The sequence below is a fragment of the Aphelocoma coerulescens genome, chromosome 6 (genome assembly GCF_041296385.1).
Source record: "Aphelocoma coerulescens isolate FSJ_1873_10779 chromosome 6, UR_Acoe_1.0, whole genome shotgun sequence".
In the NCBI taxonomy this organism is placed as follows: Eukaryota; Metazoa; Chordata; class Aves; order Passeriformes; family Corvidae; genus Aphelocoma; species Aphelocoma coerulescens.
The window spans coordinates 31,275,554-31,288,782 of record NC_091020.1 but is presented as its reverse complement, the minus strand read 5'-3'; positions in this window follow the sequence as shown (position 1 = coordinate 31,288,782).

Sequence of the window (13,229 nt, the reverse complement as noted above, 5' to 3'; positions counted from 1 at the left end):
TGGGATGATCTGCCCTGCTCCCCACCCTGCGGGTGTACTGGAGCTAGAGGGGCTTTGGATGGGGCCAATGGCCTTGTAAACTATTCCCCCCTATTCATAAGAAGAAAGTTTGTAGAGGGATTCAGGCAATCAATTTACATCTCTTGAAGGAAAAGGAATTGAAAACACTAAAGCAATGTATTGCCTTTTATATTTGGGGATGAGGGGCGCTCAAGTAGCGCTAAAATTTAACTACCTGCAAAAGCAAATAAAAAACCCTGCAGTTTCACAAAGTCATGATCCACTATACTTGTATACAAGTGCATTTTCAGTTGCATTGTGGAAAATGTAAGTTGATACTGCTTTCTGCTGAAGAACTTGCCCATAAAACAGCATGCAATTGGTGGATTCTGTAGTGTTTCTGGTATTGATTTTTTCCTTCTTACATCCTTACAATTTGCATAAAACACTTAGACAGGATTTTTTCCCCCAGACCTCATATTGCAGTATTCCAAGTTTTCAGCACAATAAGTGTTTTGCCTGCAAGGCCTATATCTAATATTGGCTCATTTTGAACATCTTTTCCCATTTAAATCTTAGTCCAGGAAACCACAGTAATTGTAATCAAATGAGTATGCTCAATATACAGCTTATATAACTACAGGGTGGCTTTCTTGATCTAATTCAAATGGTCTTAGAAAACAGGAGAGGTGATTCAGGAGCTCTTCTAAGAAGGGTCTTGCTCCTGGCAATATTTACTCTTAGGTAGATTAGAAAAATAAGAGCTGGCATCTGAGAAAACAACAAACACCAAAATAGGTTAATATCTGCATGAGGGCAAAGCCACTACCACCAATGCAGCAGAAAGCTACATTTGCCCCCTCTGCCTAGCAGAGCATTGCAGAAGAGCCCTGGAGAAGTTCATTGTGTAAAGAGAGTATAGGAAATACAACTTGAGCTTCATCCAGGCTATAAATCCTTCCTGATTATTTTTCCCATCCAGGAAAATCACTCTCAGCCCAAAGCTTGCATTGTCAAGCACTGGAAGAGGTTGCCCAGGGCAGTGATGGAGTCCCCATCCCTGGAGGGATTTATAAGATGTGCAGATGTGGCACTTGAGACACGGTTTAGTTGGGACGTGGTTTAGTGGTGGACTCTACAATCTTGGAGATCTTTTTCAATGTAAGCAATTCTGTGATTCAGCAATTCAGGATGATTCAGGATGAATTGATGGCTTGTTTGTGGAGGCAGACTGATTGCCTGAGCTATTCTGGGACAGCTACTGCTGTACAGGTATTCTGCTGTATTTTTTGTGTCCAGATGAATCCACTTTCTGAGATAAAGCAAACTTCTTCCTGACACCATTGCTTAGAGAATGGCTCTTTTTATATGTTAGAGCAGGTTTCCTGAAGCAGCTCTTGGGGATAGCAACCTCCTTGCCTGGAGAATTGAGAGCTTGGCCATATGAAAAATCTCTACCAGCTACATCGAGGCCAGCCAACAATCCCCTGTGTGGCTCTGTGAGCCATAGGATTCCCAAACCAAAAGCAAAATATCTGTGCCCTTTCCTGAGAACCTACATTAGCTTTCCACCCTCCCAGGCTGCGCCAGGTGGGATCTCAATGCCTCTGCTTATCCTCACCCTCATGTGGGAACACAAGGGGCTGAATCTGGCCATGTCTTAATCACAGATAAGTGAGAAAACTTTATAACAGCTCACATTTGCTTAACCATAATCATGTCTTTTTGTTCCTGCTTCACACACAAGTTTCTCCATTTTATTAGCTATTTATAAATACCTGATTAATTTATGCAGATGAGATTGGTTATTATGGCTCTTGAGGCACTGCTGGTGCTCTAGAAGATGTATGCTGGGCCCATTGAATCTTAGCAGAGAGGCCAGTCAGATGTATTTTTCCTTTTAGGAATGCTCCAGCTGCTCTCTGTAGTTGTCAATCCAAATTTGAGCAGAGGTATTGCACTGACCCAATCACATCTGCAGAGATCTTGAACGCATGTTCACAATGCAGTTCTGTGCTTCACGGGGCTTTAGCTCCAGGGCTGGATAATTTAGAGAGGATGGAGTTTTCTCCTTGAATAAATTCACTCGTATTCATTTCAAAGGCTGAAGGGAGCTTCCAGCCAAGGTGTGCTCCATGCAGAGTGTGTTCACAGGGGTGAGTTTTACCCACCATGACAGTGTGTACAGAGCCCTGCTCAGATGATAACAGAAAATGACTGGGCATAGGACTGCCTTTCTCCAGAGATGTACTAAATGCCTGCTGCTCCAAGGACATGTGAATCCTTTTAGCCCACTGCAGGATAAAAACCTGCAATATTTAAGACCCACTCTGGGGCTGCAAACTGTTAAGTGGAATGGGCTGTGCTGCTGCAAATGATGCAGATCCACTGACACCAACCCTTCCCCTGGGGCTGGAGCCCAGGGCTCCAGGGGATTGGAACAGGGCTGTGCTGATTTACATGAGAATCTGGCTGTATGAGCTCACAAACCAGCCCTATGTGATCTCTTAGAAACATGCCTAGTTAGGGTACAGCTCAACCTGAAATCAAACCGATGCTGAGAAATACTGAGACCACAGCTCTTGCTCATCAGCCCTGTAGTTGGGAATTCTGCTGCTTTTCTTTGCTGCAAGGCCTTTGGAGCATTATGGCTGACATAAAAAACCAGATTTACTGTTATTAGCTATTAACATTGGAGCACAACAGAAAAAAAAACCCCCAAAACATTAATCTGTGCTGTAGCATAAAACATGCACACAAGTCATGGCAATTAGCAATAATTTGTCATTCTGTGCTATATTTAATTTTAAGTGGCCAAACTATTGGACAAAATACTACCAGTGCATGTGCTGTGGATTTTTTGCTGCAATAGCTGTCTTCTGCTCTAAGCAGCAGCAGCTCCTCCTCTCTCAGACCAGCCTAAGATGTTTGGCATGGACAGACCTCATGTCTATACACAAATTTGGGGAAGGAGAGGTCTACCTGAAATAAAATCTTGTACTGGTGGAAAATTTTTGCTGTAGATCTGGCCTGATGATTTAGCCAGCTCCCTCCCCCCACAGGGGGCCTGCTGAAGATCTCAGCAGCATCTCTATTTCATGCAGGAGCTAGGTCTGGAATTGAAGTGAGCATTGTCCTCTTTCTGGGCTGGCAGTTATTCCTTGGAACTGAGGTGGAAGAAATCAGGGCTGGCACTGTTGTCTTGAGATACATCACTTGAGCTGAACCTTGCTGATAAATCACTTTAAATGATATCTGTTTGCAAATTTTGTCTTTCCAGCCATGAAAGATCTTTTTGTTTTAGTACTACATCTTAATCTTATTGAAACACTTTTCTTTTCAAAAACCTACCCTACGCACTCCTTTTTCTTTCCTAACCTGAAATACCAGTGCTTTGTAAAATGTTGTTTAAAAACATGAACATTTTGAAAATAACCCTTTTTAAAGCCTATTTGTTTACTGCAAGCTTACTCAGAATGAACTTCAATTGTTTCCTAGGTATGATGAGCTGCAGGAGTGTAGTGATACATCACATGGTATGGTTATGTGCTGTCTGGAGCTTGATTGAAGATGTGATTCCTGGATTGCAGATCTTGTTGCAGCTTTGAAAGAGGGTCCAGCCTGAGCAGTGGTTTCCTCTGGCTTTTGAGAGCAGCATTAGCTGGGACTAGAGTCAGCATGGATTTCTGGCACTGATGAGGGGCTGTGCAGTTTGAAAGATTTCCTGTAAACTAGAAGACTGTCTAGCCTGTGGGCTTGGCTTGGATGCAGCCTTACCCCAATACCTATTTATTGGATATAATATTTAGATCAGCTGAGGAAGGTCTGCTCTGGTTCAGAAATACTGTTTTAGCCCAGGCAAAAGGTAGAATAATTCAGAAGGATGAAGGAGGAAATTTTCTTTTCTTTCTTTTTTTTCCTACGTGAGAGTTGTATTAGCATCAAATTATCTGTGAATTTTTATTAAACTATCCTGATTTGTATGGATCTGAGAATCCCATCAAGCTCATTTTCTCTGCATTTTTTCAATGCCCAGTGTGTCTCCTGCCTCTATGCAATATTATTTTTGTCTGCAGCAGTGCTGTGTGCTTTTGTTCCAGGCTCTCACACAAGGAATGAAGTGGGGTCTGATGTCCAGCCAGCTGCTTTCCCTCATTATACGAGTCTGGCACTTGGGAACTCTCAGTCATCTTCTGAGCCTGGCCTAAAACCCCAAAACTGGCATATTGAGAATATTGCCTGAGTAGGTTTGAGGGAGGCTTTAAAACTACAGGGGCCTCTCTCTTGGAGAAGTGACTGGCACAGGGACAAACCAGGACTTCTGGTGAGATCAGACGAGGACAGACAGCATCCTCTGAGCTGGAAGGGTTAACGGGAGATTGCTGCTTCTCGTCCTTTGCCTTTACTGGGATCATGATTTATATATTTGAAAGTAGGGGTGATTAATAATCCACAAGCCCTCAGCCTGCCAGAAGAGCTCAGGCACTTAGCATACCAGAGCGAGCCATGGTGCAAACAGTGAGAAATGATTAGCAAGACTAACATTCACCCTCCTCCCCAAATAACTCAAGAGCAGCATCAATGGTCCCTTGCACTTCCTGGCTCCCAGCAGGGGGTTGAGGGCCACCAAAAGCCTTCTGTAGCAAAAGGTTGTAGCTAAAAGTCAGTGCACTGCAGGTACCATGGTGATGAGTCTGGCACAATCACCTGGAAAGATAAATATAGTTATTATGCCACCCCTGGAGCTGGATATGAATGTCTCCATTCCATATGGGCTGTTACCCTGGAGATAAGGAAAACCTGGCCTATGGAGTTCTCATTGACCTCAGAAGTCATTTAAAGTACAGAAAGAATTCATTTGCAGTTTATCAGCTTGGACCTCAGTGCTGTCCCTCCTCAGCACTGGGATAAGCACAGAGAGAGGACAATGAGGCCAAAGAAGAGAGGAACAAAACCAGGAAGGTAAATTGGAGGGAATTTGTCTCTGGGGTAATGGCACACTGAATGCTGAGTTGCATCAGTTCCTGGTATCTCTTGACTTCATACAGACCGATCACTACCAGCTTTGTTCTGTGGTTCCTGGTGAAAAAGAAAGGGTTTACTTAATTCAGAAAATCCTTTGGAGGTCAAAAGTGTTTTTCTTGCCTCTGTGTTTATCAATGCTGGCAGGGGGGCAGATTTAGTTTCTTAAATACAAAGAGGCAACCTAACAAGGTCCTGTGTCTGTGCTGATACAAAAGGGATGAAGGGAAGTCCTAGTAACCTAGCAAAAAATATATAGAAGGAGACTCAAATGGAGATGTGGGGAGCTCAGCTGTCCTTTTCCTGTGATGGAATTAAACATGAGAAGGTAATTTGCATCCTCATGTGAGAAAAGAGTAATGTTACTTTTTTAGTGCTGATCCACATCAGCAGCAAAGTGAATAGACTGGAACACTGGTAAGGGTTGTCTGTGACCTACTTATTTCATAATGGTACAAACAACCCCTCTAAGCAAGATACAGTGGGAAAGCAGGACCTCAGAGGGGATTCTGAATCCCCTTCCTTCTCACCAGGGTCAATAGGAACTGCAAGCCTTCAGTCTCTTGCCAGCTCTCACTGCAGCATTCACGGAGAGAGGATGGTCAACCCACCTGTGTGTTCCTTGCACTGGAGGGCAGAGGACAGCAGAGTGTGTGTGCAGAGATGCAGTTCCTGCAGCAGCACCCATGTTCAGAGATGAGGTTACTGCACAGAAAGTGTGAGCGGGGCCCAAAGCAATATTGTCTTGTATTTTAGTCAAATGTGCACCATCCCCCAGTACAGGCAGGTTTTGTTTTGGCATATTCTTTCATCCTTAAGTGGAAGTGTTTTAAGTTAAGATTTTGTCAACAAAAAAAGAAATTCCCATCTGTGTTATTTCAGTAGACGCCTCAGTCTGCAGAGCTGCTTCACTTTCTTGGCAGCAGCTCCTCCCCAGACCCCCCCACTGCTGCACTCCCCCAAAGTGCCCTCCAGCACACTCTGCTGTGAGCCTTAAGAAACCTGTTAGATTTGCCTAAAAACATCCTCTGACACTGCTTCTAACAACAAACTGGACCTACTGCTTGGTTAAACTTTTTGAGAAAATCCCTACTTTGTCCTTTACTCGCCTCCCTTAAGTCTGATAACGGGAAACAACATTTTATTTAGAAATATTGAAAGGATGTCATGGGAGTTTTATTTCCCAGATGGACTGGCTGTTCCCTCCTGCACCACTAACAGCTGTCTGTTCGCCCTGGAGAATATTTTGTAGTGTGTGATGAGGATAGAAGATGACAGGGTACATGGCTTCCGGAGAAACTTGGAGCACAGGAACGTTACTCAAAGGAGGTTCCATGGAACTACTTCAGTAGTGATATTTAACTTTTTACTTTTTCTTTCCCACAACAAGCTTCAAGTTTGGTTTGGGATTTTTTTTTTTTTTTGGTCACTGTAAAGCAGCTTAGATCTGGTGTCAAATGTGCTGCACACATTTGTTCTGGCGTGCCAGCAGAGCTGAGCAGGGAAGGCGATTTTCTACTGTACAGCCATTGAGCTACTCCACAGTTTTGGGAGAAGAAACTACAGGGTAGGTGGAGCTAGATGGGCTATAAACAGGGGAGGTGTGCATCACTCCCAATTTGTTCCTTAGGATGGTTTCACTGAGCCCCTGCCTCTGAACAAGGTCCTTCCTACAGCTCTTTTAGCTGCGTTTTTGCTCTTTTATTTTTGGAAACACCCTTTTTGTGTGGTTATTTCAGTTGTACTGCAAACACTGTTGCTGATACTAATCCTGGAGGCCGTCAGGATGGTTTCTTTGGCTCCACAGTTACATTTCACTGAGGACCATATCGTGGTCTGGTCCTTCCATCAAGCTGTTAATGAAAAGGCCAAACCAAGCCTTGGCCAACACTGGCATAAATGTCCCTTAGGTTGACAACTGGCAGAGGACAGAATGATCTGCTATCTCTTAACACCCTCCTCCTCCTCCTCAAAAGCAGAGGGAGTTGAAAGTCTTGTCAAGATAATCAGCACAATGTAAAGAGCTGAAAATGTTCTGCTGGAGAGTAACAGTGTTCAAGGACAGGGCCAGGTCCTCCAAAGAGTGGCTGGGGGACTGTAGGACATGGATCTGTGTTTTCTGCAAAACGAAGGACAAGGCAACACTGCCGACCCTCTGCAGGACAGAGGGAACAGCACAGACAGAAAGTAGCAGCATGTCAGGACACTGGACAGCTTCATCTTCTGAGAGATCTCATGGACACACAGGCCCTGCCTGGGAAACTGCATCCAGCTCTGGGCTGCAGGCTCTGATGCTAGATAGAGAAGAGCACAGGTCTGGGGTGGCTCAGGTCACCAGGGTAAATCTCATCTCACCCCAGTGTTCTGTGGCTCAAAAGAGACCAGCATGTGGCCAGCAATACCATAGAAAGGAAATATTTCAATCAATCAGTTCTGTTCACTTATTCCTCTTCACAGTTTCACTTCTACTTTTCCTGTCCCTTTTTATTCTCTGCCACCTCCTCGCAGACCTGACTGCTTTCATTACAAGGTTGAAGGGCAGTGCCAAGTGAGTACATTAATCTCATACATTTTCATGACTATCAATTACAAGCTGGATGCCAGAAGATTTTTCTTATTTTCAGCAGAGTCGAGACCCAATTCTATGTACAAACCCTGTCTCAGGTAAATCATGGGGGTGTTTCTTCCAAAGTCAAGCCTGCCATTTCTTTTTCCCACTCCCTTCCACCGTGCTGATAGCTCTTTGCTTTTTTTTTTTGTAGTATCTATACACACAATGGTTATCAGGAAAAGCCATTCCCCTTTCTGCCCTTGAAAGGCAATATCCACACAGGCTCTCGGGCAGAATTTGGAGTGCAGAATCTCTGCTGTTCAATTACCATGGAGCTTATCTCTTTCATGTGTGACTAGATATTGTATTTTTTTTTCTCCAGCAAGACTGAAATTTAAAAGGACAGAAGAATTTCTTGTGCTCGAGATGGAGGAAAATGTCTGGTGTTGAAACGAAGGGAGTTTAAGGACTACTGGGAAATAGGACTATTTCTGAGGGAATAATTGTGTCTCTTGTTTTGCAGTTGCACCGTTGGTTACTTGATTCAGATCATCATAACAACAAAAGGTCAAAAGCATATAGCAAACTTTACAGCTGTTGTTTGCTACACATGAAACCATCTTTTTCTTTCACAGAGTCCATTTTACCCACAGTACAGTAAGCTCTGTCTGCATGGCAGCAAAGTAAGGCCAGAGAGAGCTGGCTGCAAGTCCAATGTGCTCTTTATTTGAATTACAAAATGCCAGTGAACTTTACTTATGGGTTAGCATTCCACTTTGCTGGCTGCACTGCAGAAATCAAGCAAAAAAGCAAATCCCCCCAAAGGGATTTGGGTTGAAGGCAGTGGATCCCACAGTGGTTTGTCAGGTGCTACTGCTGGAGCAGGACCCTGATTACCAAAGGCAGCAGCTCTCCCTGCCACCCCAGCACTGCAGCTGCTCCCTGTGGAGGAGACCAAGGGCTCAAGGCTCCCCTGGTGAGCAGAAGCAAACCAGCAGGGCTGGCACGTTCCCTCCCAGGAGCTCTGCCTGCTCCTGGCTGGTGAACCCTGCACAAGTGATTGATCCCACTGATGGTGAGAGCTGTGTCCCCAGAGACTGCGATCTCACCCTCTCACAGCATCTTCCAGATGCACTCCTAAAATGGCTGAGAGCTGGAGAGTGTCTGTGCCATGCACACGGGCCAGGCAGCTGGAGAAAGGGGGAAATGTATGATCTAAAATACATCTATTAATTTTGGGTCAAGATATGGCAACCTACCATGAAGTTTTATAGCTATAGATAGTAACAGGAGCAGTGACCTTTAATTAGAGTGAGATAATGGGCACTGCTCTAACACAGAAACGGCTAAAAATAAAAGCCAGTATAAAAATATAAAGTATCTCAGAATATGATCACATTTTCCACTAATGGAAAACATAGCTCATCTGGCTGTATCACTGAAAAATGTTTTCTTTTACAGACACTAAGGTTACATTTAGATCCTGAGTTGGTGTGGCTTAATTCAAAATATCATATTAGACTGGTAAATTTAGAGTAACCAGAAAACTTTGGTTTAAGCTGGAGTTATTAGGTTTAGGTTGAGTTTGATTTTATTTAGTTTGAGTTTAAAGTAAATGAAAACCCCCAATGTAAAATTAAATTTACCACCTGTAAATTAAAACAAGAGAGATTTTTCAATGCTTTTGCTTTAGCAAGCTCTCCAGTGCTGGAAATGTGGAGGGTCATATGGTGCTGAGCCCTGATATCCAGACTGTGTGTGTTTCTGGGGGATGTTTCAGATGATTTGGTCCTGAGGACTGAGTGCCTGTTAAGGAGTGGGGCATTGCTGCAGGTGGCTTGGTTCCATCTGAGAGGAATCCAGAGCATGTGCTCCCAGACCCCGTTGTGGACATCAAAAAATGGGAATGGTCAGGATGGCTGGTTTGAAAGTACATTTATGACCTGTACTAAGATGTAGGTGTGGTGGTCTCCAGGCTCTCTAAATAGCTTTGGATGACTTGGTGCATGTTTGTGTGTCAGAAGAGAGCTGACACCTCACTGGGACCCCAGTCTGAAATGGCTGGTGCTGGGACTCCACATGAGCAGGTGTTGAAATAACTGTGAGCTCACAGAGCAGCCCGTTAAACTTCTTTTCTCTAGAGAAAACTTTCCACAGTTTCTGATATTTCTTCTGTGAATTGAAAATACTTTGATTTGCTTTTCACATTTGCCAATCTGTAGCTAAAACTGACACACAGAACGTGGCTTCATTTTTCTCTCAAAGTTAAACTGGCCCATTGGAATTAAACCAGTGACTGAAGATAGGAAAGGACTGTTTACAACCCAAACTGTCTCAAAATAATACAGCCTGTGGCTCTCAGCTTTTTCACTTTTCACTATTATTTGGGCATCTATCTTTTTATGTGTCAGAGGCATGGAAAATTTCCCACTTCCCAGGTTTTGCTGACAAACTTCCTGCACCTATTCAGATAAAGTGATTTGTGAAATGTCTCGAAATGCCCCAACAATTGCAAGCTGTGAATAGCAGCTCTATTAATATGCAAGTCAGAACTGCCATTATGGCACAAATTATAGAGTGAGCTGAAAAACATTTCAAGAGTTGACTTGTGAGCATTGAGAAGCAATCAGAGCCCACCCTTGCCCCAGCACATATCCTTCCACAATAGGATCTTCCCTGTATCTGTTGACAAACTTTGGCTAATGTTTCTGCTCGCTGAAAGGTTTTCTGCCAATACAGCAACATATTGCAGATAAAACCTAATGAGCTGAGTTTAACAAAAAAATGCCATGTGGCTTCCTTACAGTGATGCCCATCTGTCGACTTAGTGAAGCAGCAGTGTGCTGCAGCTGCACTCCTTTGCTTTTTATCAAATCAAAATAAAGCTGTGCACCCCAGAGTCAGGTATGATAAACAGGCCAGCAAATTGCCTTACATGGGTATCATACAGCTCCTTATCTGTCTCACTTTTCAGAGCAGCAGAACCAGATGGCTCCTAACGGTGGGTGAAATTTTCTCCGTTATGTTTTTGGCATTGAGCTGGAGGGATGTAGTCCAGAAGTCCACCACCAAAACAACAGATATTTAAATTGGACTGGGACTGAGATTACAGCCTGCAAACAGAACTTTTGAAATTGAAGCAGATTTCATTAATGGCAAACAAAATGCCTATTTAGAGTGGGTCTGGTGGAACAAAACGGACACAAAACAGTAAAAAAAAAAAAAGAGTCTTTGTGAGCAGCCTCACAGAACAATGAGGAGGTTGGCCTTCCTCCAACCTCCCTCTCGGCTGGTGCAAAGGCTGGTGCAAGGCAATGGCCCTTTCCACACCCCCTTATCTGTCACAGGGGCAATGGGAATAGGGAAGAGTTCCCTGGCTGGTGGCTGGAGGCCTTGTCTCCCACCAGTCCTCTCTGTGGCCAAGGGTGCAGGGAGCATCATTGCTGCTGCAGTTAGAACTTGAGTCATTAAGATGGCTTGGGGATATGGAGCATCTGTCTGTGATAGAAATCCCTGCTGAGAGCCGGATGTCACGGGCTAAAGGCTTCAGTTTCTCCTGTCTCATCTTTTTCCTTTTCCCTGGCATTTGTCACACCAATCTGAAATTTGAAAGGAGTTTGCTCTTCCTTTAACTGGCTGCTAAACAAATATTGGTACTTTTGTCTCGTGTAGTTTTGGCATCAGTTCCAGGTTTGAGGAACAATCAAAAAGGGTCTAGATTCAGGGCAGAGGCAGTTCTTTCTTGGCAAATTTGGAATGGAGAGTCTTTCATGTGGGTAATGCTTTTGTAGGTGAGTTTTAGCTCCAGCTTCTTCTGTTGTGGGGACCGTGCAGCAGATTTGCATGAGGTTTTGCTGTCACCAAAAGAAACGTACGAAACAGAGCAGATTGAAATTGTTTAAAAATGTGACTGCTGACGAACTTCTCCAGCACATTAGACTTTTGTGAATGTAGACTTCTCTGAACACTTGTGTTGTGTGTGTGTGTGCCTGTGTCTGCTCTGTGAGCTGTCACTCTGCAGCTGTACCAACACTTCAAAGCCTAAACCTGGAGCTCTCAGTTGTCCACACTCCAGTGAAACAGAAAATAAAAATGTCATATGTAGAAAACCAACTGAATAGAAACAGAACTGGCACCTTTTCCCCCATGGTCATTAAAAATTATCTGAATCTACCATACTGCTGAAGATGAGATTGTTTATATTCATGGGTATTTGCATGTAGGTAGGTGATTCATTTTAGGCACAGATATCTGGAAAATCTCTCCTCTTTTCCCCCAAGGTACTCTCCATGTACGTCAGGAAAAGATGCCTCTGCTGAACATGAATGAAGCAGAGTTAAATAAACTGCAGGGATGTTGAAAATTGGTACTGAGACAAACCCCAAAAATATTTAATTTTTGTGCATAAGACATTTCAGGACTGTGATTGCTGTGAATTGTGGTCATTCCTTGTTGTGTGCATGAGATGGTGAAGGGTGTATCCACATCAAATAGCTGAGGTAGGATGAGCCTATGATCCATGTCAGATCCAGGCAGCTCTAATTCACATTCTTCCTCTGCATTGTGTCATGTCTGCATCCAGCAGATAGAACAAAACGAGAGGGTGCTTGTCTTGGGAAGGGTGTCAGAACTAGCATGGAAAAGGATGAGCTATGCACACTGCTGTGGCATCTAAGCGTAGACAAATGGAATTTTCTTGTTTTGGAAGTGGTGCCAAATGCCATGATGAACTAGTTTTGCTTGGACAGGGCTGTACAGAGGTAGGCAAAGTTTGCTGGGAAGTATTCTGGGAAATCTACACTGTGGAAGTAAAATCTATATATGGGCCATTGCATCTGCTGTCACCTGACTTGCAGAAGCAAGCCCTCAGCTTAGGGCAAGAGGCTGAGGCATCTCCCTGTGACCAGAGTAATTTTACTGCTCTCTCACCACTGTTTCAAATTTGGTCCCATTTCTTAAATTCCTAACTCTCACATTCCACTTCCAAGCAGTAAGCTGTATGCAAATCCTTCCTAAACAGAGGGGGGAATGTTGCAGGTGCTGGAATTTGCCTGATAGTGTGTTGTACAATTTGACTTTCTTCCTGGTATTTTATTCATGGCTGCAATTTCTTCCTTTTAGCCAAGCTGTAGATGAGAGGAAGAATGAACAAGATGGTTGAGTTAAATATAGCACCGGGGCTGAAACATAACAGACTGTCCAGAGCTCCAGTCATAAAAGAAGAAAGAAATTACTTCAGAGAGGATTAAGCACTCTCTTGCTGTAGAAGTTGTATGTGATGTCAAAGAGTGGAGAGTACTGAACAGCATGCTAGGAAAAGGAAAATCCTGGGATGCTGACCCAGAAAATTAACATGCTGCTCGGTGGTTAGCTCAAAATGGAAGAGGAGTTTCACGACTCTTTTCCCTGAGCTGGTGGCAGCTGTGACAAAGCCATACCATGGACTTACAACTCCAGCTTCATCCTCAGTGTGTGTGTGAGTGTGCCTGTGGGTAAGGAAAAGTCATGTTTTTGTACAGCTGCAGAGGTGTCCTAGAGTGAATGAGCTACAGGCTGAACACACGGTGGACTGCACTGAAGCAAGAAATTTGGCCAGGTCCCCTCCCACCCTGTGAATCCCTGCTCACTCTTCCAGGATTAATTTTCTCATGCCAGC